The 24,394-nt window shown below is 40.1% G+C and overlaps 2 protein-coding genes and 1 long non-coding RNA gene across 3 annotated transcripts in view; 2 read left to right on the top strand and 1 right to left on the bottom strand.

The window, feature by feature from the left end:
- Positions 1–24,394, top strand: part of LOC115408404 (GTPase IMAP family member 7-like) — a 693,369-nt gene that overhangs the window by 595,937 nt on the left and 73,038 nt on the right. The gene's annotated exons all lie outside the window — the stretch shown is intronic.
- The window catches only part of LOC115386165 (uncharacterized), an 86,586-nt gene that overhangs the window by 32,843 nt on the left and 29,349 nt on the right, over positions 1–24,394 (top strand). The window lies entirely within an intron of this gene.
- On the bottom strand, positions 16,669–17,888 carry LOC115408619 (uncharacterized). Its single transcript, XR_003933781.1, has 3 exons — positions 17,817–17,888; positions 17,677–17,736; positions 16,669–16,995 (listed from the first exon to the last, which is right to left on the bottom strand). It is a non-coding gene; the product is annotated as an uncharacterized LOC115408619 (long non-coding RNA).

Here is a 24,394-nt window from a genome sequence, read left to right as displayed (position 1 = left end):
CAAAGCATAACATACTGGTGTATTCCTCTCAGCCGTAAAGGACCATAGTCAGTACCATACAATCGGCAGGCATTCTGAAGAGAGTACACACTGAGGCAAACAGGCTCCAACCCAGGATGGTCCACCATACAGGACGGCTGCTCCTCCACCTCCCGCAGCCGTCTGGTGACCTACAGGGAGTTACAGAAGGTAAATGTATGTACTGTATTTATACTGTAAATGTAACATGGAGCCTAATCAAGACAAATTATTTTCAGTTTGGGTATAGATGAAGCTACCTGTGGTATCTACAAACAGCAGATATTCTCAGCTTCTGTGGGCATGGTAGCTCAGTTTCCACAGGTGCACCTATCCAATGAGAAAAGTGAACATTTCAACAAAAAATGAGTGGACAAGCAAAGGTGGATCAGAAGTATCCTTAGCTTAATAGCCACTTCAGGTGCAAGAAATATCTAATTTATAGCATGTGACTAATGTGGACATGGAGAACAGTGTAGCTTCCAGAACACTGTACACCGACTCCAATTATGAAAACTGACTAAAAGATTATTGATACAGTCATATTTACGCTGAATTAGTATATAATGTGAAAAAGAAATGGCAGGGAACTGTTATGACAAACGACTCTGCTCTAAACATCGAAAAACAAGATTTTTTCTGGCCTTCTTTGTCAACAGACAGCGGAGGCTTGTAACAGTCCTCTGACGACACCTTTTCTCCGTAATCTGCAAGAATACAGTCATGAGAGATAACTATCAGCTTTTCACAATCGTGCTCATTAAACAAAAGAGCTCCAAGTAACGAGACGACAGCGGAGATGTAACCGTTAGCAGGAGCTAACGTAACCTAGCTGCATAAGTTACTGTGCAACAACACACACAAAAAAAGTAAAAAGAAAAATATCAGGGACACATACTATCGAGAACTTACCATTCAGAAACGTCCTGCTGCAGCCGCAGAGTTTGAATTTCTTCAGGGGCCTCTCCTTCTGGGTCAGACTCTGGCTCAAATTGGTACGGCTGAACCACAGAGTTCGTAGCAGACATGCCGGCTCTGCGTGTGTCAACATTACAGCGTGATACCAGAGCGAGAGCCATGCCCTCTCCCATATATGGTGTGGAGGAGGCGTGGTCAGAGAAGCTCATTAGAATGTAAAGCTACAGACCAGAAACAGCCTGTTCTCAGCAGAGCTCAGGAGAGGGGACTTCAGGCTGGCTGAAGTCCAGGAAAAAACTGGATTTTTAGGCAAAAAACATCAAATAGACTGGTATTGGACCTCTGAGACCCATTGGAACTTGCTGAAACTTAGCATAATATGGGACCTTTAAACAAGCCCGCGTCACCCCACTACTGAAAAAGCCTCATCTCAACCCAGCCCAGGTTGAAAACTACAGGCCAGTCTCACTTCTACCATTCCTGTCGAAAATAATGGAGCGCTCAGTATTTAACCAAGTCTCTGAACACCTGCGGAACAACAACCTACTTGACCCTTTCAGTCAGGCTTCAGATGCGACCACTCCACCGAGACTGCACTCCTTTCAGTCACAGAATCTCTGCGGCTGGCAAGAGCTGCTGGTCAGTCCTCTGTCCTACTGCTGCTGGACTTGTCTGCTGCCTTTGACACCGTGAACCATCAAATCCTCCTCTCCACACTCTCTGACCTCGGCATCTCAGGTTCCGTCCTGTTGTGGTTCAAGTCCTACCTCACAGGCAGATCTTTCAGAGTGTCATGGCGAGGGGAGGTGTCAAGGTCACATGGCCTATCAACAGGGGTCCCTCAGGGGTCGGTGCTTGGCCCCTTACTCTTCTCTCTGTACACCACTTCACTTGGTGCAGTGATTCGCTCCCATGGCTTCTCCTACCACTGTTATGCTGATGACACTCAGCTCTTCCTCTCTTTTCCACCTGACGACACCACAGTCTCAGCTCGGATATCAACATGTCTGGCTGATATCTCCACCTGGATGAAGGAACGCCACCTTCAGCTAAATCTGTCTAAGACTGAACTCATGGTCTTTCCAGCTTGTCCATCTGTCCAGCCTCAGATCAGTGTCCAACTTTACTCGAGCCTACTTGTGCCCACTAACTCAACCAGAAACCTGGGTGTCATGATTGATGACCAGCTGACCTTAAAGGTTCACGTGGCCTCAGTTTCTCGGTCTTGTCGTTATGCCCTCTACAACATCAGGAAGATCAGACCCTTCCTGACCCAACAGGCCACACAGCTTCTGATTCAGGCTCTCATGATATCACGCATTGACTACTGCAACTCTCTTCTGGCAGGTCTCCCTGCATGTACAGTCAAACCTCTACAGATGATCCAGACAAGGACGGACTTACCATTAGGCGAAACTAGGCAGTTGCCTAGGGTCCCAAGTTCCTGGGGGCCCCATAAAACTCCTCATACACTTATGGTTAATACAGTTATTACTTATTTGTACACATTAATTATGTTTTGATTGAAATCCTATCCCTAAAATGCCAGCAGAATGCTTATTGTATTATGTGTGTCTCGGGCCCCCCCTTCAGTCTCCACGACATTGGATCAGTCCATCTCACTGCGCATGTGCGGAGAGGATCCAGGAAGACAGCAGCAAAACATACGAAAACAAACGGCGTGAAGACAAGAGAAGAGCAGAGAAGAGAAAAGAACAGAAAAGAAAAAGACGATGAAAAGAAGCTACCCCAGCGGTGCTGAAAAAAGGAGGATAAAGGAGGAAAGCAGAAAGCTGCTCTCAAAATGCCCCAAAGGGACGACATACTTCACCATGGCAGCAGCTCGCAGCAGCAACCCACCACGGCCCCAAGCCAAGTTATCCCTGACCTCGCCGGCCCCAAGCCAAGTCGGCCCCAAGTAACTGTTCCAATGGAACAAAGCACATTTAGAGCAGCCACACGTTGTTTTTATTTTTTTAATCCTCGTGAACGTCTGTGTGTGTCTCTGCAATCAGCGGATGGTGTGTTCAGGAGCGTCGGAATGTTAATTACTACTGAAAATAACCGGGGTTACAATAGCTACATGTGAAGGATTTGTGTGAGTCCCCCCCCACCCCCCACCCCCCCACCCCCCCACCTAAACTTACGCCCATCATGTGCAGATGGTTTTAATGAGACATAAGTTGCAACTGAGGCTTTACTGTTCATGGTATTTATCATGTTCAAACTTAGTATGAATCAAAACAAAATACAATTTCCACAACAACCAGCAAGTGTAACGGCGACGTCAACACCTGTTCGGGAGGGTCAGTTGTCGAAGTGTGGAGATGAGCAACTAGTGAGTATCAAAATGGCGTGTGTGTTGTATTCTCATTTGAGAGGGCCCCATTCCTGCCTTTGCCTTGGGCCCCAAATTTGTTAAATCCACCACTGGATCCAGAATGCAACAGCACGTCTGGTCTTCAACCAGCCCAAAAGAGCTCATGTCACTCCTCTGTTGATCTCCCTTCATTGGCTTCCAGTTGCAGCCAGGATCATATTCAAATCTCTCCTCCTGGCGTACAAAACGCTTACAAGAACGGCTCCGGCCTGCCTGGATTCCCTGATCCAGGTCTACTCTCCTTCACACCCTCTTCGCTCTGCATGTGAGAGACGTCTGGTGCTTCCAGCCCAGCACGGCTCTAAATCTCTTGCCAGACTCTTCTCCTCTGTTGTTCCCAAATGGTGGAATGAACTTCCTAACTCGCTGCGTTCCGTCTTTCTACTTTCAAGAGACAATTGGTAGTGGTCGGAGGGGCCGATGGCACAGATTGGCAGCCTTGCTTCTGTCAGTCTGCCCCAGGGCAGCTGTGGCTACAGTAGTAGCTTACCACCACCCACTATGGTGTGAATGAATAATGCAATGCAATGTAAAGCATCTTTGAGTGTCCTGAAAAGCGCTATATAAAACCAATGCATTATTATTTATTATTAATTGAAGACTCAACTGTTCAGAGAACACCTAGGGTCTTAATCCGACCCCATGTTCGGGTAAGGATTGGTCAGGTGTTCTAAAACCCAGCACTTATGTGCCACTGACTAAGTTGACACACACACACACACACACACACACACACACACACACACACACACACACACACACACACACACACACACACACACACACACAAAAAAAAGGCGGGGGGGTTAGTGGCTCCTCTTCTGCAACTTGATGGCAACTCCCTTGACCAATCGCACTTGAAGCAATTGAAGCATTTACTAATGGTTTCTTTCTTTCTTATGTCTGTATTCTTGCTTGTGTTGTACGTCGCTTTGGACAAAAGCGTCTGCTAAATGAAATTGTAGAATTGTAGAATTGTAGAAGTAACCTCGGTGTGTGAATTGGCTAAGTCGATGTCTGATACCGTAATATTCTCTGGTCCCCTGCCCAATTTGGTCAATGATGTAATGTATAGCCGACTTTCATCATTCAATCGCTGGTTGTCCAGATGGAGTGAGGAAAACAGAGTTATTTTTTCTAAACAACTGGTGAACCTTCTGGGGAAAGCCTGGGCTCATCCGCAGGGACGGCATCCACCCAACTTTGGATGGTGCAGCCCTCTTAGCTCACAATATGGGTGATCGGCTTAGTACTATAAATTGACAATCCAGCTATGAGCCCCCGGCGCAGAGCAGTCATATAGAACGCTCCTCTATTGATCTTGTTGATCCTGTTACTTATCCTGCTCCCGGATTTTTACAAGTCAAGCATGGAGGTTTACCTAGGCAAACAGAGACTGTGTCTGTCCATAGTGCTCAAAGCATTAAAAAAAAGTCAATGGGTAAAAAGCTTAACACCTGTACGAGACAGATTAACTTTTCCAGTAGGAAATACATAAAATGTGGTCTACTAAACATTAGAGCAATTTACACTAAATCTCTGTTAGTTAATGACCTTATCGGTGACAATAACATTGATCTCCTTGCTCTAACAGAAACTTGACTTCAGCAAGATGACTATGTGAGGCTCAATGAATGTACCCCTCCAACCTATGTTATTTTCCAAACACCTAGATCAACAGGTCGAGGTGGAGGTGTGGCAGTGATATCGCACTCCAGTCTTCTTCTTAAACCCAAAACTAATGTTAAATTCAACTCCCTTGAAAGTTTAATACTAACGCTTACTTGTCCAAATTGGAAGAATCAAAAAGCTGTGCTATTAATTATTGTGTATCGACCTCCTGGTCCTTACTCTGACTTTTTAACTGAGTTCTCAGAGTTTTTAAGCAATATAGTATTGGCTCATAACAAGATCCTTATAATAGGTGACTTTAACATCCATGTGGATGATTCTGGTGACAGTTTGAGTAATGCGTTTATTGCAGTATTAGATAGCATCGGTTTCACTCAAAATGTTGATGAATCCACTCATAGTCACAAGCACACCCTGGATCTGGTCTTAACATATGGGATAGAAGTCAGTGACCTAAATGTTCTCCCTCAGAACCCCATACTCTCAGACCATTTTTTGATTACTTTTCAGGTTTTGATTGAAGACTACTCTGCTCAAAAAGATCAAATTCAGCTGATACGGACATTATCTGAATAATCTGTGGCTCGATACAAAGAATTGATCCAGCCTGCATTTGCTGCATTATCTTGAGAACTCACAGAAATGAGCTTATTGACCAGTAATAGTGATCAGTTTGTTGACAGTGCTATGCACTCACTAAAATCTGCCCTTGACGTAGTGGCTCCGTTGCAGCTGAAAACCAATCGACCCAGGCGCTTTGCTCCATGGTTTAATTCTGAAACCCGTGTTCTCAAACAAAAAACTCGGCAATTAGAAAGACTGTGGCGTAAATTTAAATCGGAACAATCTCTGAAGGCTTGGAAATGTAACTTGTTAAGCTATAAACAAACTCTTTTTAAAGCCAAGACATTATATTACTCTTGTTTAATAGAAATAAACAAAAATAACCCTCGGTTTCTGTTCAATACTGTAGCCAGACTGACAAACAGTCATACTGCAGTAGAACCAGTCATCCCAGAATCTTTAAACTGCCATGACTTTCTTAAATTCTTTAATGATAAAATCATAACCATCAGAGGTAAAATCAGAGCTTTCCTCAGATCAAGCTCAGGGAATCCAGCCACTGCCGCCACCTGAAATACCTGAAATACTAGATAGTTTCTCATCAGTAGATGGGGCTGAGATTACTTCAATTGTAATGTCTTCTAAAACTTTGACCTGTCTCCTAGATCCAATTCCAACTAAGCTTTTCAAAGATATTCTTCCAGTTATCTTAAATACGATAATAACTATAATAAATACGTCTCTAGAAATTGGCTATGTGCCACAGTCATTTAAATTCGCAGTAATCAAACCACTGCTGAAAAAACCTAATCTTGATCCTGATATTCTAGCCAACTACAGACCGATATCAAATCTGCCTTTTATTTCAAAAGTTCTGGAAAAAATCGTGGTTAAGCAGCTTTGCCGCCACCTACAGGACAATAGTTTATTTGAGAAATTTCAGTCAGGATATAGAGCTTATCACAGCACTGAGACTGCGTTAGTTAAAGTCACTAATGACTTGCTATTGGCGGCTGACGCAGGTCTAGTCTCAATCCTGGTTCTCTTAGACCTCAGTGCAGCTTTTGATACAATTGACCACAATATTCTCCTGCAGAGGTTAGAATGTGAGGTTGGCATCAGAGGAAAAGCCCTCTGCTGGTTCAAATCCTATTTATCTAATAGGTACCAATTTGTTCACGTTAACCAACAGTCCTCACCGTGCTCCTAGGTCAGCTATGGGATTCCTCAAGGGTCCGTACTCAGGCCAATTTTATTTCTGTTGTATATGCTTCCTTTAGGGAACATAATTAGAAGTCTCAATATCAATTTTCATTGCTATGCAGATGACACACAATTGTATTTATCTATGAAAGCTGATCAAACTAATAAAATAGACAGACTCAGTGACTGTATCAGAGAAATTAAAACCTGGATGACTACGAACTATCTCCATCTTAATCCTGGCAAAACAGAGGTCATTATACTAGGCCCCCATAAACTGAGAGAGTGTCTATCTGAACAGATTATCACCTTAGATAACGTCAGTGTATCCTCCTCCTCTACTGTCAGGAACCTCGGGGTCTTATTTGATCAGGATATCTCCTTTAAAGCACACATCAACCTGGCTTGTAAAACAGCATATTTCCACTTGTGCAACATAGCTAAAATAAGAAACATTCTACTTAGAAGCGATGCAGAAAAACTCAACCATGCATTTGTTTCCACTAGACTGGACTACTGCAACTCCCTTCTCGCAGCCTGCCCAAAAAGTGCATTAAAAAAACTTTGGTAACGCTTCCTTTTACAGTACGGTAATTACCATGTATTAACATGGTAACTGCAAGGTAAGTACCATGTAATAAGGAGAAGTTACTGTAAAATTACCATGTAATTACAGGGTAACTATGTTGCTAATTACCTAGTACTTTTAGAGTAATTACCAAACCAATTCCAGGCAAAGACCAAGTAACTACCTGGTAGTAAGTATTAATTACTGGGTAATTATAATGTATATAGGAACTATGTCATTAATTGCCAAGTACTTACTAAGTAATTGCTAAGTAATTACCATGTAATCAATGGGAAATGTAGACTTTTTACTAGATATTACTCGGTACTGCTAGGTGTGTACGCTATGTATTTCCCTAGTAGTCAAGTGTTTTTTACTACTTACCTGGTAACTTCTTAGTATTTCCCAGTAACTACAACATTTACCTGGTAATTACGGTTGAACTGTAGGCTACTGCAAAAGGAAGTGAGGCCTGTTTCCACACTATTACCTGGTAACTACTTATTCATTACCCAGGAACTGCAAAAATACCTACCTCGAAATTACATAGTTATTAAAGTGGATTTGTACTGTAAAAGGAAGTGAGGTCTGTTTCCATGTTATTACCTGGTAATTACTCAGTATTTAGCCCGTTACTCGGAAACTTTCACATTACCCCACACACTTGCACCAAAAATGCAGCAAACCCCATCAGTGTCTGTGATTCAGTCTCTGAACAGCACACTGTGTCTGTCAGAAGATCAGAGTTTCCATCAAAACCACCATCACCGGCCATCACATTACATTAAGATGAACGCATTATTATTACACTTCCTCACTCCAAACACCTCACTGTGACAGACATGCAAAAACAAGAGAGCTGCCAAAGATAAACATTTTAATCAAATGGAGTTCAACTTCTTATAAAACAATTTACAAAACAGTGCACATTTTTAGCAGTCAGGCACTTTTTTTTTTTAAGAATCAGAACAGATTTCTTTTGCAAAAAACAAAATACACATAACAGTGACAAACAATCACTATAAATCAACATTAATAAGTGCACTGCTCCAGTCTTGTGAATTCACATCATGTGTTTTCTGTCGACCCATCTGGTCTACAGGAACCCTTGATCTCCATCATCCCGAATACCCAGGACCGCCGTCGCCAGGTGTTGTCACGTCGTCCACGTCCAGACTTGTACCTCCCTCGGTGTGATGAAAACGAGGACAGCACAACTTTTTCTTCTTAATGCTCAGGGTTTATTCACTGTAACACCTAAACCCCAAACGTGAGAACTGAAAACATACAAATATACATATTAATAAACAGAAACTTACACAATAAACAAATATACACATTGCACAAAACACAAATATCTTTAAACCTTCAAACATACACATGAAACCGACATTACAACCGAAACATTCACCCATGAGACCACAGCCACCCAGCACCAGCTGCAGAGCCACCACACTACCACCGCTATAATGATCAATAAAACACCAAGCAAAAGGAAATATACACACCTCACTGGCTGCTTCACATTGTAAGCCGTTTGTTTTTGCTCTTTTTACATACTTTTTGGAGCGTTTTTTCTCTCTTCACGTTTATGTGTGCACCACTTAATGTGGTCCTACCCGGAATGTCTGCAGACGGTTAGTTCCGCCACTCGGTGATATTTATATTTAATTAAATTTCGGTTCTACCTCGACTGAGAGAAAGCTTATTTATGGCAGAACGTCTGCAGACGGTGAGTTCTGCCACTTGGTGATATGGTGATATTTATATTTAATTAAATTTCGGTTCTACCTCTATTGAGAGAAAGTGTGTTTACGGCGGAACGTTCCGGGTAGGACCACGTTAAGTGGTGCACAGATAAACGGGGAGAGAGAAAAAATGCACTAAAAACTCCGTGAAAAGAGCAAAAACAAACGGCTTACCTCCTTTACAGTGTGATGCAGTCAGTGAGGTGTGTATATTTCCTTTTGCTTGGTGTTTTATTGATCATTATAGCAGTGGTAGTGTGGTGGCTCTGCAGCTGGTGCTGGGTGGCTGTGGTCTCATGGGTGAATGTTTCGGTTGTAATGTCGGTTTCATGTGTATGTTTGAAGGTTTAAAGATATTTGTGTTTTGTGCAATGTGTATATTTGTTTATTGTGTAAGTTTCTGTTTATTAATATGTATATTTGTATGTTTTCAGTTCTCACGTTTGGGGTTTGGGTGTTACAGTGAATAAACCCTGAGCATTAAAGGTGTAATACAACATTTTGATTTCCGGGTGGATCACCTAAATAATTGGTGGGTCTGTTTGTCAATCATTCTGACGAGCTGCTTTCATAAGGCGGTTCTCCGTGCTTGCGCCCAATCAGCTTCTCCCTTTTGCGCATGCGCGTTCAGAGTGTTTATGTCGCCGTGAGCTTCTGAGCTAGTACTTACCGATGGCGAGTCTGACATAATGAAACTGTAACTGTTTCGGAAAAAAAGCTTTATTTATGAGCGAGGCGGATCACAGAAACTGTAAATAGAGCCGTGCACGGTGGAGAAGAGGAGATCGCGCTCGTACACTTCCGCGTTTCCTGGGAGAAGCAGGAGATTCGGGCGGATGGTCTGGCGCATGCGCGTTGTTCAAAAAGTGAGTAACAGACGTGGGGCTTCGTCTTTTCGAGAAATCGTGTATCAGACCTTTAAGAAGGAAAAGTTGTGCTGTCCTCGTTTCCATCATGCCGAGGGAGGTACAAGTCTGGACGTGGACGACGTGACAACACCTGGCGACGGCGGTCCTGGGTATTCGGGATGATGGAGATCAAGGGTTCCTGTAGACCAGCGGATCTGCAGAAAACACATGATGATGTGAATTCACAAGACTGGAGCAGTGTACTTATTAATGTTGATTTATAGTGATTGTTTATCACTGTTATTTGTATTTTGTTTTTTGCAAAACAAATCTGTTCTGTTTCTTAAAAAAAAAAGTGCCTGACTGCTAAAAATGTGCACTGTTTTGTAAATTGTTTTATAAGAAGTTGAACTCCATTTGATTAAAATGTTTATCTTTGGCAGCTCTCTTGTTTTTGCATGTCTGTCACAGTGAGGTGTTTGGAGTGAGGTAGTGTAATAATAATGCGTTCATCTTAATGTAATGTGATGGCTGGTGATGGTGGTTTTGATGGAAACTCTGATCTCCTGACAGACACAGTGTGCTGTTCAGAGACTGTATCACAGACACTGATGGGGTTTGCTGCATTTTTGGTGCAAGTGTGTGGGGTAATGTGAAAGTTTCCGAGTAACGGGCTAAATACTGAGTAATTACCAGGTAATAACATGGAAACAGACCTCACTTCCTTTTACAGTACAAATCCACTTTAATAACTATGTAATTTCGAGGTAGGTATTTTTGCAGTTCCTGGGTAATGAATAAGTAGTTACCAGGTAATAGTGTGGAAACAGGCCTCACTTCCTTTTGCAGTAGTCTACAGTTCAACCGTAATTACCAGGTAAATGTTGTAGTTACTGGGAAATACTAAGAAGTTACCAGGTAAGTAGTAAAAAACACTTGACTACTAGGGAAATACATAGCGTACACACCTAGCAGTACCGAGTAATATCTAGTAAAAAGTCTACATTTCCCATTGATTACATGGTAATTACTTAGCAATTACTTAGTAAGTACTTGGCAATTAATGACATAGTTCCTATATACATTATAATTACCCAGTAATTAATACTTACTACCAGGTAGTTACTTGGTCTTTGCCTGGAATTGGTTTGGTAATTACTCTAAAAGTACTAGGTAATTAGCAACATAGTTACCCTGTAATTACATGGTAATTTTACAGTAACTTCTCCTTATTACATGGTACTTACCTTGCAGTTACCTTGCAGTTACCACGTACTGTAAAAGGAAGCGTTACCAAAACTTTCAGTTGGTTCAAAATGCGGCTGCCAGATTATTAACCGGAACTAGAAGACGTGAACACATTACTCCCATTCTAAAATCTCTTCACTGGCTTCCTATCGAGTTTAGAGTTAGATTTAAAATCCTTCTCCTCACTTACAAAATCCTACATGGGATGGCTCCGACCTATCTCCAAGATGCTTTAACGCCTTATCAACCAATCAGAGCACTTCGCTCTCAAAATGCAGGGTTACTGGTGACTCCTAGAGTCTCTAAATGGACACTAGGTGGAAGAGCCTTTAGCTATCAGGCACCGTTTTTATGGAACCAGCTTCCAAGTGGTGTCAAAGAGGCAGACACAGTCTCCACATTTAAGGTTAGGCTCAAGACGTTTCTCTTCGATACAGCCTATGATCAGGTCAGCTTGGGATTCTAAACTAAACTAAACTAAACTAAACTAAACTAAATTAAACTATCTAAACTATTCTAACTAAATAATAGTTTAAATACTAAACTATCCACAAAGCTGCCCTAGGAGCTAGAATGCTGTGGGAAGTACGGTGCACTGAGCCCTATCCTCTAATGTCTGAATGTTATTCCCTTCAGTCCGTTCATTGCTTTTCACCTGCTGTCCCCCCCTTCGAGGGGGAGTCTTCTCCAGTTTCAGTTGCTGACTCCATTATTACGAGGGCCTACGAACAAGCTCCAGCCGGACCGGGAGGACACTCCTGTCGGTGCTGTGCCTGCGGACTGGCTTCGGTTCTACTGCTGGGATCCGTGCTTCTTGTGCTGGACCGTCCAACGGACTGTCCTCAACATAGTCCTAACCCACTGAACAATAGACGCCTAGTACACATCTAGTTTTCTTTAGACCTAATTTCAACCGTCTAGATTGGTATTTACAATTTGTTCTGTTTTTTTTCACTGCAATGTTTATGTAACCCACCTCCAGAAGGGTTAATAAATACAATCTATTAATTTTCAGTCATTATTTAATTATTTCTTTATGTTTATAAGTGTTTTGTATTTAATTTTTGAAAAACCTGAAGTTTATTTTGAAGACCGGAAGTAGTAGGCCGCGCTAGTGAAGCAGCTTAACCTCACTAATGCACAGATGGAGCGCGCGTCTTCACTTCCGTGTGAGAGAGAAAAACGGGAAAATAGTATGAAAACTGTACAATTTCACAGTGAAACTGAGAAATGAAGTAGTTGTTGATACCATGCTCCGAAAATTCCGTTTCAGCGAGAGGAAAAAAACGTTGTTGAAGCTCTTTCCAGCCGCATTTCTCCTGAAAAAACAATTGGTAAGCTAGTCACCACTGTTGTGTATGTGGAGATGTCATGAAGTGACCATGCTGTTTCAATTAAGGATGTTTTGTACATCTTAAGTTGCTTTTGTTTCATGTTTTGCACTTAAAAACATTTATATTAATGGATTGATGGTGAAATTTGACTGGAATGAGCACATCTGAGAATTGTACTGTGTGAAATGCCTCATCTTTTGCACATGTGATGGGAAGTTAAAATGTGTTCAGAAGGAGTACAAGAAGTCATTTCAAGTTCATTTAAGTTGCTTATAAGCAGCAAAGCTGTAATTTAAATTACTTAGATTATGAGAATAGAACTTTATTTGTCCTTGTAACAAGTACAACGAAATTGCGAAGCCCTTCAGTCAGTGCAAAGACAGACATAAATAAGTAACATAAAAATTAAGTAGATAAAAAAGATCCATATAAATATATAAATAAATAAGATGCATACAATGCAAATAAAATAACATCACTGCAGGTGCAGAAAAACTGCCATCGTTTGAGTGCATTATCCTTCCATTTAGCCTTTGTTCAGGATCCTAACTGCTGTCGGATAGAAACTGTCCCTGAACCGATTTGTTCTTGCAGTAATGGACCTGTACCGCCTGCCTGACGGTAACAGACTCAACATGTGGTGACCAGGGTGAGAGGGGTCCTGGGTTATTTTCCTCGCCTTTCGGAGGCAGTGGGAGTGATGCAGTTCCTCCAGTGTGAGGAGAGGGCAGCCGGTGATCTTTTGGGCCATGTTGATGGTCCTTTGCAGAAACGTCCTCTGGGCTGCTGTGCAGCTGGTGTACCACACACACAGGCAGTACCCCAGGATGCTCTCGATTGTACTCCTGTAGAAGGACTCCAGCAGTCTCTGGGAGATGTTGTTCTTCCTGAGCACCCTCAGGAAGTGCAGTCTCTGCTGGACCTTCTTCAGAAGCTCAGAGGTGTTCATAGTCCAGGTCAGGTCTTTCTCTAAGTGGACTCCCAGAAAGCAGAAGTCCTCTACCCTCTCCACACAGTCCCCGTTGATGAGAAGGGGTGGGATGTCTGTTTTAGTCCTTCGAAAATCAATGATCAACTACTTGGTTTTTACTGTGTTGAGGAGCAGGTTGTTTTCTCTACACCACCCAGTCAGCTGCTCCACCTCAGCCCTGTATGCAGACTCATCCCCCCCGGAGATGAGCCCCACTACTGTGGTGTCGTCGGCGAACTTAATGATGGTGTTACTGGGGTGTGCAGAGGTACAGTCCGATGTGTAGAGGGAATAAAGCAGAGGGCTCAGCACACAGCCTTGGGGGGAGCCGATGCTAAGGCTGACGGTCCCGGATGTGTCGTCTCCCACCCTCACCCTCTGCCTGCGGTCCGACAGGAAGCTGTAGATCCACATACAGATGGAGTGTGGAAGTCCAAGGTCTCTCAGTTTCTCCACCAGCCTATGAGGAAGGATAGTATTAAAAGCAGAGCTATAATCCACAAAGAGCACCCGAGCATAAGTCCCCCGCCGCTCCAGGTGGGACAGTGACGTGTGGAGCGCTGTGGCTACAGCGTCCTCTGTCGATCTGTTAGACCTGTAGGCAAACTGGTAGGGGTCGAGACTTTCAAGGAGGAATGAGAACTGATGTATTTCAGCGAAAGTCTCTTCTCTGATGTTAAAAAAATGAGAAAATGAGAGAAACACATGAGGAAGCACATGTTATGCCTTCATGTAGAAGTAAGACTTCATTGGTTGAATGAAATCTTTAAAGCATTATTCCTTTTGATTTGAATTGATTTAAATACATTTTGACAAGATAAACTCTTAATTGTTAAGATTAATTATGGTTTTCAGCATGTAACCCATAGTATTTTGATTCCTGTTTGATAAAGATATATCAGTGTTGTACAACCACCTTGAATTGAACATTGAGGTGATCATTTGTAGAGGTTCTATGCATTGAATTGGATTGTAAACCTGTTTTCTAAATACAGGTCAGGTTCTATTGTGATGCTTGGAAAGAGTGAAGCTTCAGCTTTAATGTCTGACGAAGCTGATGAGCGATCCAACTGATGACGAGCTCCCAGTCCACCTCGGTGCTTCAAGCAGAACTTTTAATTCCGCCACATCCATTAGGATTAAGTGGTAGGATTTGTGTCAGTCCAACTGACCGGCACCAATGAAAGCCTTCCTTGGATATCCTTGAATCTTGACTTTTGACTTTGACTTTTGGATCCAAACCACCGAGGAACACTCCCATTTGGACATTTATTTATTTTACTTTATTTTATTTCTTAGTTTATGGGCCCAAGGTTGTAATGTTATTGTGTTTAGTATTGTTAAGATCTTTGTGGAACTAAAGAGTTTGAAATCATTCTGCCTCTGTGTCCAGTGGTTATTGTTTCACTCGGCTCCTTCGAACCTAGTATGTGACGTGTACACACCCTGAAGTGGGTTACATTTAAAAAACAAAACAAAAAAAACTTATTTAAATATTTTATGTAGGTAGTTTGTATTAGAGTTTGTGCTTCTCTTTTCAAGTGGTGTAAAGAAATTAAAAATATTTTTTGACATTCATATTTTTGAGTTTTATTTAAAAGGTATTGGTTTAGATTACAGTATTAATGGTTAAAAAAGGAGATAAGATTAAAAAAAATTAAAATACAGGTTTGTGGTGAATGATTAAAAAATTGCGATGCTGCATTTTATTTGAATATCGTAATACGTTCAATAGACGTCTATAAGACTAGTGGTTTCTGTAAGGGGTTTAAATTTGGTACAAAAGTAAACGTATAGCAAACGTCTAAATTTATACGTCTATAAATTGACGTTCATTAGCGGTTATTTAAACGTCTAAGATCAGAAGAGGCGTATAAATTTGGTATATAAATGAACGTCTAAGTTTAGACGTCTACAAATAGACATGTATTAGTGGTTATTTAAACGTCTAAGATGAGATGAGACGTACAGACGTAGAGGGCTAATAGACGGCTAATAGACAGCTAAAAGATGGCTAATGCTTGGACGTCTAAAAGACGTCTAGCTTAGACCGCTAAAAAACTTTCATTTTTAGACCACTGGTGGACCAATTTTAGACTAGACGTCGAAGAAACATTTAGACATCATTTAGACGTCATTTAGACGGAAAAATGCTCGCCAGGAAGCTTTACTTCTTATTGTCTCATGCTAGCTGTTGCCAAAGCTCTCCGTCCCTGGGAGAGGGATCCCTCCATACTGTCCCACTGAGCAATAGACGGCTAGTAGACGTCTAGTATTTTATTAGACCTGATTTCAACCGTCTAGATTCCGTCTGTTTTTAGACGGAATTTAGACGTTGCAGTTTAATCAATTATTCTATAAATATTTATTTAAAAAAACAACTGTAAGGTGCATAGCTCATCTCCAAATACTGAACTACCCACCGAGCATTTTTCGGTCTAAATGACGTCTAATTGTTCTTCGACGTCTAGTCTAAAATTGGTCTACCAGTGGTCTAAAAATGAAAGTTTTTTAGCGGTCTAAGCTAGACATCTTTTAGACGTCTAAGCATTAGCCGTCTTTTAGCCGTCTTTTAGCCGTCTACGTCTGTACGCCTCGTCTCATCTTAGACGTTTAAATAACCACTAATATACGTCTATTTGTAGACGTCTAAACTTAGACGTTTATTAGACGTTCATTTATATACCAAATTTATACGCCTCTTCTGATCTTAGACGTTTAAATAACCGCTAATAAACGTCTATTTATAGACGTATAAATTTAGACGTTTGCTAGACATTTACTTTTGTACCAGATCTAAACCCCTTACAAAAACTACTCGTCTTATAGACGTCTATTGAACGTATTAAGATATTCTAACAAAAATGCAGCCATTGCAATTTTTTTATTATTCACCAGAAACCTGTATTTTAACATTTTTTTTAATCTGAGCTTTTTTAACCATTAGTACTGTAATCTAAACCAATGCCTTTTAAATAAAATTCAAAAATGTGAATGTCCAAAAAATATTTAATTTCTTTACACCACTTGAAAAGAGAAGCACAAACTCTAATACAAACTACCGACATAAAATATAAAAAACATTTTTTTTTTTTTTAAATGTAACCCACTTCAGGGTACATACACGTCACATACTAGGTTCGTAGGAGCCGAGTGAAACAATAACCACTGGACACAGAGGCAGAATGACTTGAAACTCTTTAGTTCCACAAAGATCTTAACAATACGAAACACAATAACATTACAACCTTGGGCCCATAAACTAAGAAATAAAATAAAATAAATAAATGTCCAAATGGGAGTGTTCCTCGGTGGTTTGGATCCAAAAGTCAAAGTCAAAAGTCAAGATTCAAGGATATCCAAGGAAGGCTTTCGTTGGTGCCGGTCAGTTGGACTGACACAAATCCTACCACTTAATCCATTAAGTGGTGTGGCGGAATTAAAAGTTCTGCTTGAAGCACCGAAGGTGGACTGGGAGCTCGTCATCAGTTGGATCGCTCATCAGCTTCGTCAGACATGAAAGCTGAAGCTTCACTCTTTCCAAGCATCACAATAGAGCCTGACCTGTATTTAGAAAACAGGTTTACAATCCAATTCAATGCACAGAACCTCTTCAAATGATCACCTAAATGTTCAATTCAAGGTGGTTGTACAACACTGATAATCTTTATCAAACAGGAATCAAAATACTATGGGTTACATGCTGAAAACCATAATTAATCTTAACAATTAAGAGTTTATCATGTCAAAATGCATTTTAATCAATTAAAATCAAAAGGAATAATGTTTTAAAGATTGCATTCAACCAAGGAATTCTTACTTCCACATGAAGGCATAACATGTGCTTCCTCATGTGTTTCTCTCATTTTCTAGTTTTTTTTTTTTAACAACAGAGAAGAGATTTTCACTGAAATACATCAGTTCTCATAACCTAACTAACTTAAATTACAGCATTGCTGCTTATGAGCAACTTAAATGAACTTAAAATGACTTCTTGTACTCCTGAACACATTTTAACTTCGCATCACATGATGTGCAAAAGATGAGGCATTTCACACAGTAAAACTGTCATAATGTGCTAATTCCAGTCAAATTTCACCATCAATCCATTAATTTAAATGTTTTTAAGTGCAAAACATGAATCAAAAACAACTTAAGATGTACAAAACACCCTTAATTGAAACAGCATGGTCACCTCACATCTCCACACACACACACACACTGCAACAGTGGCGACTAGCTTACCAATGGTTTTTTCAGGAGAAACGCGGCCGGAAAGTGCTTCAACGACGGTTTTTCCTCTCTCTGAAACGGAGTTTTCGGAGCATGGTATCAACAACTACTTCAGTTGTCAGTTTGACTGCGACATTGTACAGTTTTCATACCTTTTTTCCCGTTTTTCTCTCTCACGCGGAAGTGAAGTGGCGTGCTCCATCTGTGCATTAGTGAGGTTAAACTGCTTCACTAGCGCGGCCCACTACTTCCGGTCTTCAAAATAAACTTCAGGTTTTTCAAAGTAAAATACAAAACACTTATAAACATAAGGAAATAATTAAATAATGACTGCAAATTAATGGATTGTATTTATTAACCCTTCTGGAGGTGGGTCATTGCAGTGAAAAAATAGAACAACTTGTAAATACAAAATTAAAACCAGAACAATAACAACAACATTTTTTTTTATATATATTTTTTTGTTTGTTTGTTTTATTGCTGCAAACCAAACCTTTAAAATAAAACTACACCACTGGTGTCCTGGGTCTCCTGTAACCCCCTCCACCAGTCCGAGCTGGGGCCTGTTTGAAATGGAGTCCCATGGCCAAGCGGATTCGGTCGTCTGTAGCCTCCTTAAAATTCTTCCGAATTGCTTCTGCAAACAAAGCGATAGAACAAATGAAGAAAAACTGCAAATGTGGCTGCCTATTGTATTATGAATTATGGTGAATTATGTGTATTATGGTCAAGTATTGGCATCTGAATATATCTCGTCTTCGAAGTTAAACAGTAAAATGTTTGGAAAATAGCCGAAGCAGAAGCTTTTAACCTCAATTTCTACAGAGAGAGCAGGCCCTTAATTAAAATAAGCAAATGCTAAATTAATGAATGACGGTAAAAAGACCAAACATTGCAAAAATAAAAAAATTTCTGTAGTAGTTGCTTCGACACCCACCTCTGTATGCCTGAAACAGCACTTCTTCGACCAACTTTTCCGCCGTTGTTTCAGTACAGTGGAGCACATGAGCACAAGGATTTCACAGTTGGAAGTAGCGCAGTCCACAGGCACAAGTTGAAGGCGTTTTCAGGTTATGGTCGTACAATCTCCACAAGACTGTAAAGTAGTTAAGTTTTATCACGGACTACTTCTCTTTGAGCAGAATAGCGTTTTCCCAGAAGTGGTTGCACGGTGCGTCACGTGAGCGTAGTACACCAAAGAGGTTTTTGTCAACAACGAAAGCAACATGGCGGCAGTCAGCGTTACAGAGGCTGAGAAAACACAACCGACATCTAATAATCTAAGGGAATTTCAGCCACAAACTTCGTTGTCGAGTGCTCAGCAGGATCTGGGCTTTCAGATTTACCGAAGGTTTTGTGGAGGTTTCATACGTTTTGATAGAATAAGGCGAAAACACCGATCACTCTACTGTGAAAGCTGTGCACTGCAAAGAGCTGGCTCTTCCATCAGATTTTTGTTTGATTTGTATTCTGAAGATGTAAAATGGTGTAATTATCGACTCTGAAATGCAGGATATTAGACGTCTACATCTAAAATATACCTCATAACGATTATGGCTATTAAAGTGATTTCAATCCAATATTGAGAGATCTGTTTTGCAACGTGTAGTTATTGTTTTAAATACACAACTACTGAATGATGGATTAAATTCAGTTGTCTAGATTCGGTCTATATCTAGACGTTGAAATGCAGTAGAGATTTAGACGTCTAAATCTCGGCTATATTTATACTATACTGTATATCGCTCGATGGCTATCAGAATTATATCAGTTCAGTATTTGAAGATCAGTTCTGCAACATACAGTTATTGTTTTAAATAAACAACTTTTAAACAATGGATTAAATTCAGTTGTCTAGATTCGGTCTATATCTAGACGTTGAATTGCGGTAGAGATTTAGATGTCTAAATCTCGGCTATATTTATACTATACTGTATATCGCTCAACGGCTTTCATAATTATATTAGTTCAGTATTTGGAGATTAGCTATGCACCTTACAGTTGTTTTTTTAAATAAATAATTATAGAATAATTGATTAAACTACAACGTCTAAATTCCGTCTAAAAACAGACGGAATCTAGACGGTTGAAATCAGGTCTAAAAAAATACTCGACGTCTACTAGCCGTCTATTGCTCAGTGGGTAATATAATTATGAAAGCTGTTAAGCGATATACAGTATAGTATAAATATAGCCGAGATTTAGACGTCTAAATCTCTACCGCATTTCAACGTCTAGATATAGACCGAATCTAGACAACTGAATTTAATCCATTATTTAAAAGTTGTTTATTTAAAACAATAACTGTATGTTGCAAAACTGATCTCTAACTATTGGATTGAAATCACTTTAATAGCCATAATCGTTATAAGGTATAGTTTAAATGTAGACGTCTAACATCCCACATTTCAGAGTCGATAATTACACCATTTTACATCTTCGGAATACAAATCAAACAAAAATGTGATGGCAGAGTCAGCTCTTTGAAGTGCACAGCTTTCACAGTAGAGTGATCGGTGTTTTCGCGTTATTCTGTCAAAACGTATGAAACCTCCCCAAAACCTTTGGTAAATCTGAAAGCCCAGATCCTGCTGAGCACTCGACAACGAAGTTTGTGGCTGAAATTCCCTCAGATTATTAGATGTCGGTTGTGTTTTCTCAGCCTCTGTAACGCTGACTGCTGCCATGTTGCTTTCGTTGTTGACAAAAACCTCTTTGGTGTACTACGCTCACGTGACGCACCGTGCAACCACTTCTGGGAAAACGTTATTCCGCTCAAAGAGAAGTAGTCCGTGATAAAACTTAACTACTTTACAGTCTTATGGAGATTGTACGACCATAACCTGAAAACGGCTTCAACTTGTGCCTGTGGACTGCGCTACTTCCAACTGTGAAATCCTTGTGCACATGTGCTCCACTGTACTGAAAGAACGGCGGAAAAGTTGGTCGAAGAAGTGCTGTTTCAGGCATACAGAGGTGGGTGTCAAAGCAAATACTACAGAAAATTGTTTATTTTTGCAATGTTTGGTCCTTTTACCGCCATTCATTAATTTAGCATTTGCTTGCATGTTGTGTTAGTTGCTAGCAGGCAGGCTGCCCTGTTATAAGCTGGGCCCAACAGCATCGGCTCGTCAGCGCTAACTTGTCGTTCAGTAATTAAGGGCCTGCTCTCTCTGTAGGAATTGAGGTTAAAAGATTCTGCTTCGGCTATTTTCCAAACATTTTACTGTTTAACTTTGAAGACGAGATATATTAAGATGCTAATACTTGACCATAATGCATAATACAATAGGCAGCCACATTTGCAGTTTTTCTTCATTTGTTCTATCGCTTTATTTGCAGAAGCAATTCGGAAGAATTTTAAGGAGGCTGCAGACGACCAAATCCGTCGGCCATGGGACTCCATTTCAAACAGGCCCCAGCTGGGACTGGTGGAGGGGGTTACAGGAGACCCAGGACACCAATGGTGTAGTTTTATTTTAAAGGTTTGGTTTGCAGCAATAAAACAAACAAACAAAAAAAATCTACAAAAAAAAAAAAAAATGTTGTTGTTGTTATTGTTATGGTTTTAATTTTGTATTTACAATTTGTTCTATTTTTTAACGGCAATCTTTATGTGACCCACCTCCAGAAGGGTTAATAAATACAATCCATTAATTTGCAGTCATTATTTAATTATTTCCTTATATTTATAAGTGTTTTGTATTTTACTTTGAAAAACCAGAAGTTTATTTTGAAGACCGGAAGTAGTGGGCCGCGCTAGTGAAGCAGCTTAACCTCACTAATGCACAGATGGAGCACGCCACTTCACTTCCGCGTGAGAGAGAAAAACGGGAAAAAAGGTATGAAAACTGTACAATTTCGCAGTCAAACTTAGAAATGAAATAGTTGTTGATACCATGCTCCGAAAACTCCGTTTCAGAGAGAGGAAAAACCGTCGTTGAAGCACTTTCCAGCCGCGTTTCTCCTGAAAAAACCATTGGTAAGCTAGTCGCCACTGTTGCAGTGTGTGTGTGTGGAGATGTGAGGTGACCATGCTGATTCAATAAAGGGTGTTTTGTACATCTTACGTTGTTTTTGTTTCATGTTTTGCACTTAAAAGCATTTATAATAATGGATTGATGGTGAAATTTGACTCGAATTAGCACATTATGACAGTTTCACTGTGTGAAATGCCTCATCTTTTGCACATGTGATGGGAAGTTAAAATGTGTTCAGAAGGAGTACAAGAAGTAATTTGAAGTTCATTTAAGTTGCTTATAAGCAGCAAAGCTGTAATTTAAGTTACTTAGGTTATGAAAACTTATGTATTTAAGTGAAAATATCTTCTCTGATGTAAAAAAAAACTAGAAAATCAGAAACACATGAGGAAGCACATGTTATGCCGTCATGTAGAAGTAAGAATTCCTTGGTTGAATGAAATCTTTAAAACATTATTCCTTTTAATTTGAATTGATTAAAATACATTTTGACATGATAAACTCTTAATTGTTAAGATTAATTATGGTTTTCAGCATGTAACCCATAGTATTTTGATTCCTGTTTGATAAAGATTATCAGTGTTGTACAACCACCTTGAATTGAACATTTAGGTGATCATTTGAAGAGGTTCTATGCATTGAATTGGATTGTAAACCTGTTTTCTAAATACAGGTCAGGTTCCATTGTGATGCTTGAAAAGAGTGAAACTTCAGCTTTAATGTCTGACGAAGCTGATGAGCGATCCAACTGATGACGAGCTCCCAGTCCACCTTCGGTGCTTCAAGCAGAACTTTTAATTCCGCCACACCACTTAATGGATTAAGTGGTAGGATTTGTGTCAGTCCAACTGACCGGCACCAACGAAAGCTTTCCTTGGATATTCTTGAATCTTGACTTTTGACTTTGACTTTTGGATCCAAACCACCGAGGAACACTCCCATTTGGACATTTATTTATTTTATTTTATTTCTTAGTTTATGGGCCCAAGGTTGTAATGTTATTGTGTTTTGTATTGTTAAGATCTTTGTGGAACTAAAGAGTTTGAAATCATTCTGCCTCTGTGTCCAGTGGTTATTGTTTCACTCGGCTCCTACGAACCTAGTATGTGACGTGTACACACCCTGAAGAGGGTTACATTTTAAAAAAAAACAAACTTTTTTAAATATTTCATGTAGGTAGTTTGTATTAGAGTTTGTGCTTCTCTTTTCAAGTGGTGTAAAGAAATTAAAAATATTTTTTGGACATTCATATTTTTGAATTTTATTTAAAAGGTATTGGTTTAGATTACAGTACTAATGGTTAAAAAAGGAGATAAGATTAAAGAAAATTAAATACAGGCTTGTGGTGAATAATTAAAAAATTGCAATGGCTGCATTTTTATTAGAATATCCTAATACGTTCGATAGACGTCTATAAGACTAGTGGTTTCTGTAAGGGGTTTAAATTTGGTACAAAAGTAAACGTCTAGCAAACGTCTAAATTTATACGTCTATAAGTAGACGTTCATTAGCGGTTATTTAAACGTCTAAGATCAGAAGAGGCGTATAAATTTGGTTTATAAATGAACGTCTAATAAACGTCTAAGTTTAGACGTCTACAAATAGACGTATATTAGTGGTTATTTAAACGTATAAGATGAGACGAGACGTACAGACGTAGAGGGCTAATAGACGGCTAATAGACAGCTAAAAGACGGCTAATGCTTAGACGTCTAAAAGACGTCTAGCTTAGACCGCTAAAAAACTTTCATTTTTAGACCACTGGTAGACCAATTTTAGACTAGACGTCGAAGAACAATTAGACGTCATTTAGACCGAAAAATGCTCGGTGGGCACCGACATTACAACTGTCACCCAGCACCATGGAAACGAGACCCTGACTTGTGCCTGGTACGCTTTTACCGACCTGACCCGACCTGACCTGACCTGACCTGAGCTGTGCAGTGGAAACGTTAGTGATGAGCGGCCGTACTCCAACACAGGATGTGACGTCATGACGCACCACCCACTGAGCAATAGACGGCTAGTAGACGTCTAGTATTTTTTTAGACCTCATTTCAACCGTCTAGATTCCGTCTGTTTTTAGACGGAATTTAGACGTTGCAGTTTAATCAATTATTCTATAATTATTTATTTAAAAAAAAACTGTAAGGTGCATAGCTAATCTCCAAATACTGAACTAATATAATTATGAAAGCCGTTGAGCGATATACAGTATGGTATAAATATAGCCGAGATTTAGACGTCTAAATCTCTACCGCATTTCAACGTCTAGATATAGACCGAATCTAGACAACTGAATTTAATCCATCATTCAGTACTTTAAACAATAACTACAAGTTGCAAAACTGATCTCTAAATATTGGATTGAGATCATTTTAATAGCCATACTCGTTATAAGGTATAGTTTAGATGTAGACGTCTAAAATCCCTCATTTCAGCGTCGATAATTACACCATTCAATTTATTTTACATCTTTAGAATACAGGAAAACAAAAATCTGATGGAAGAGCCAACTCTTTGAAGTGCACAGCTTTCACAGTAGAGTGATCGGTGTTTTCGCGTTATTCTGTCAAAACGTATGAAACCTCCACAAAACCTTCGGTAAATCTGAAAGCCCAGATCCTGCTGAGCACTCGACAACGAAGTTTGTGGCTGAAATTCCCTTAGATTATTAGATGTCGGTTGTGTTTTCTCAGCCTCTGTAACGCTGACTGCCGCCATGTTGCTTTCGTTGTTGACAAAAACCT

This window comes from Salarias fasciatus, chromosome 3, assembly GCF_902148845.1.
Source record: "Salarias fasciatus chromosome 3, fSalaFa1.1, whole genome shotgun sequence".
Taxonomy (NCBI): Eukaryota; Metazoa; Chordata; class Actinopteri; order Blenniiformes; family Blenniidae; genus Salarias; species Salarias fasciatus.
This window is presented reverse-complemented; position numbering and strand designations above follow the sequence as displayed.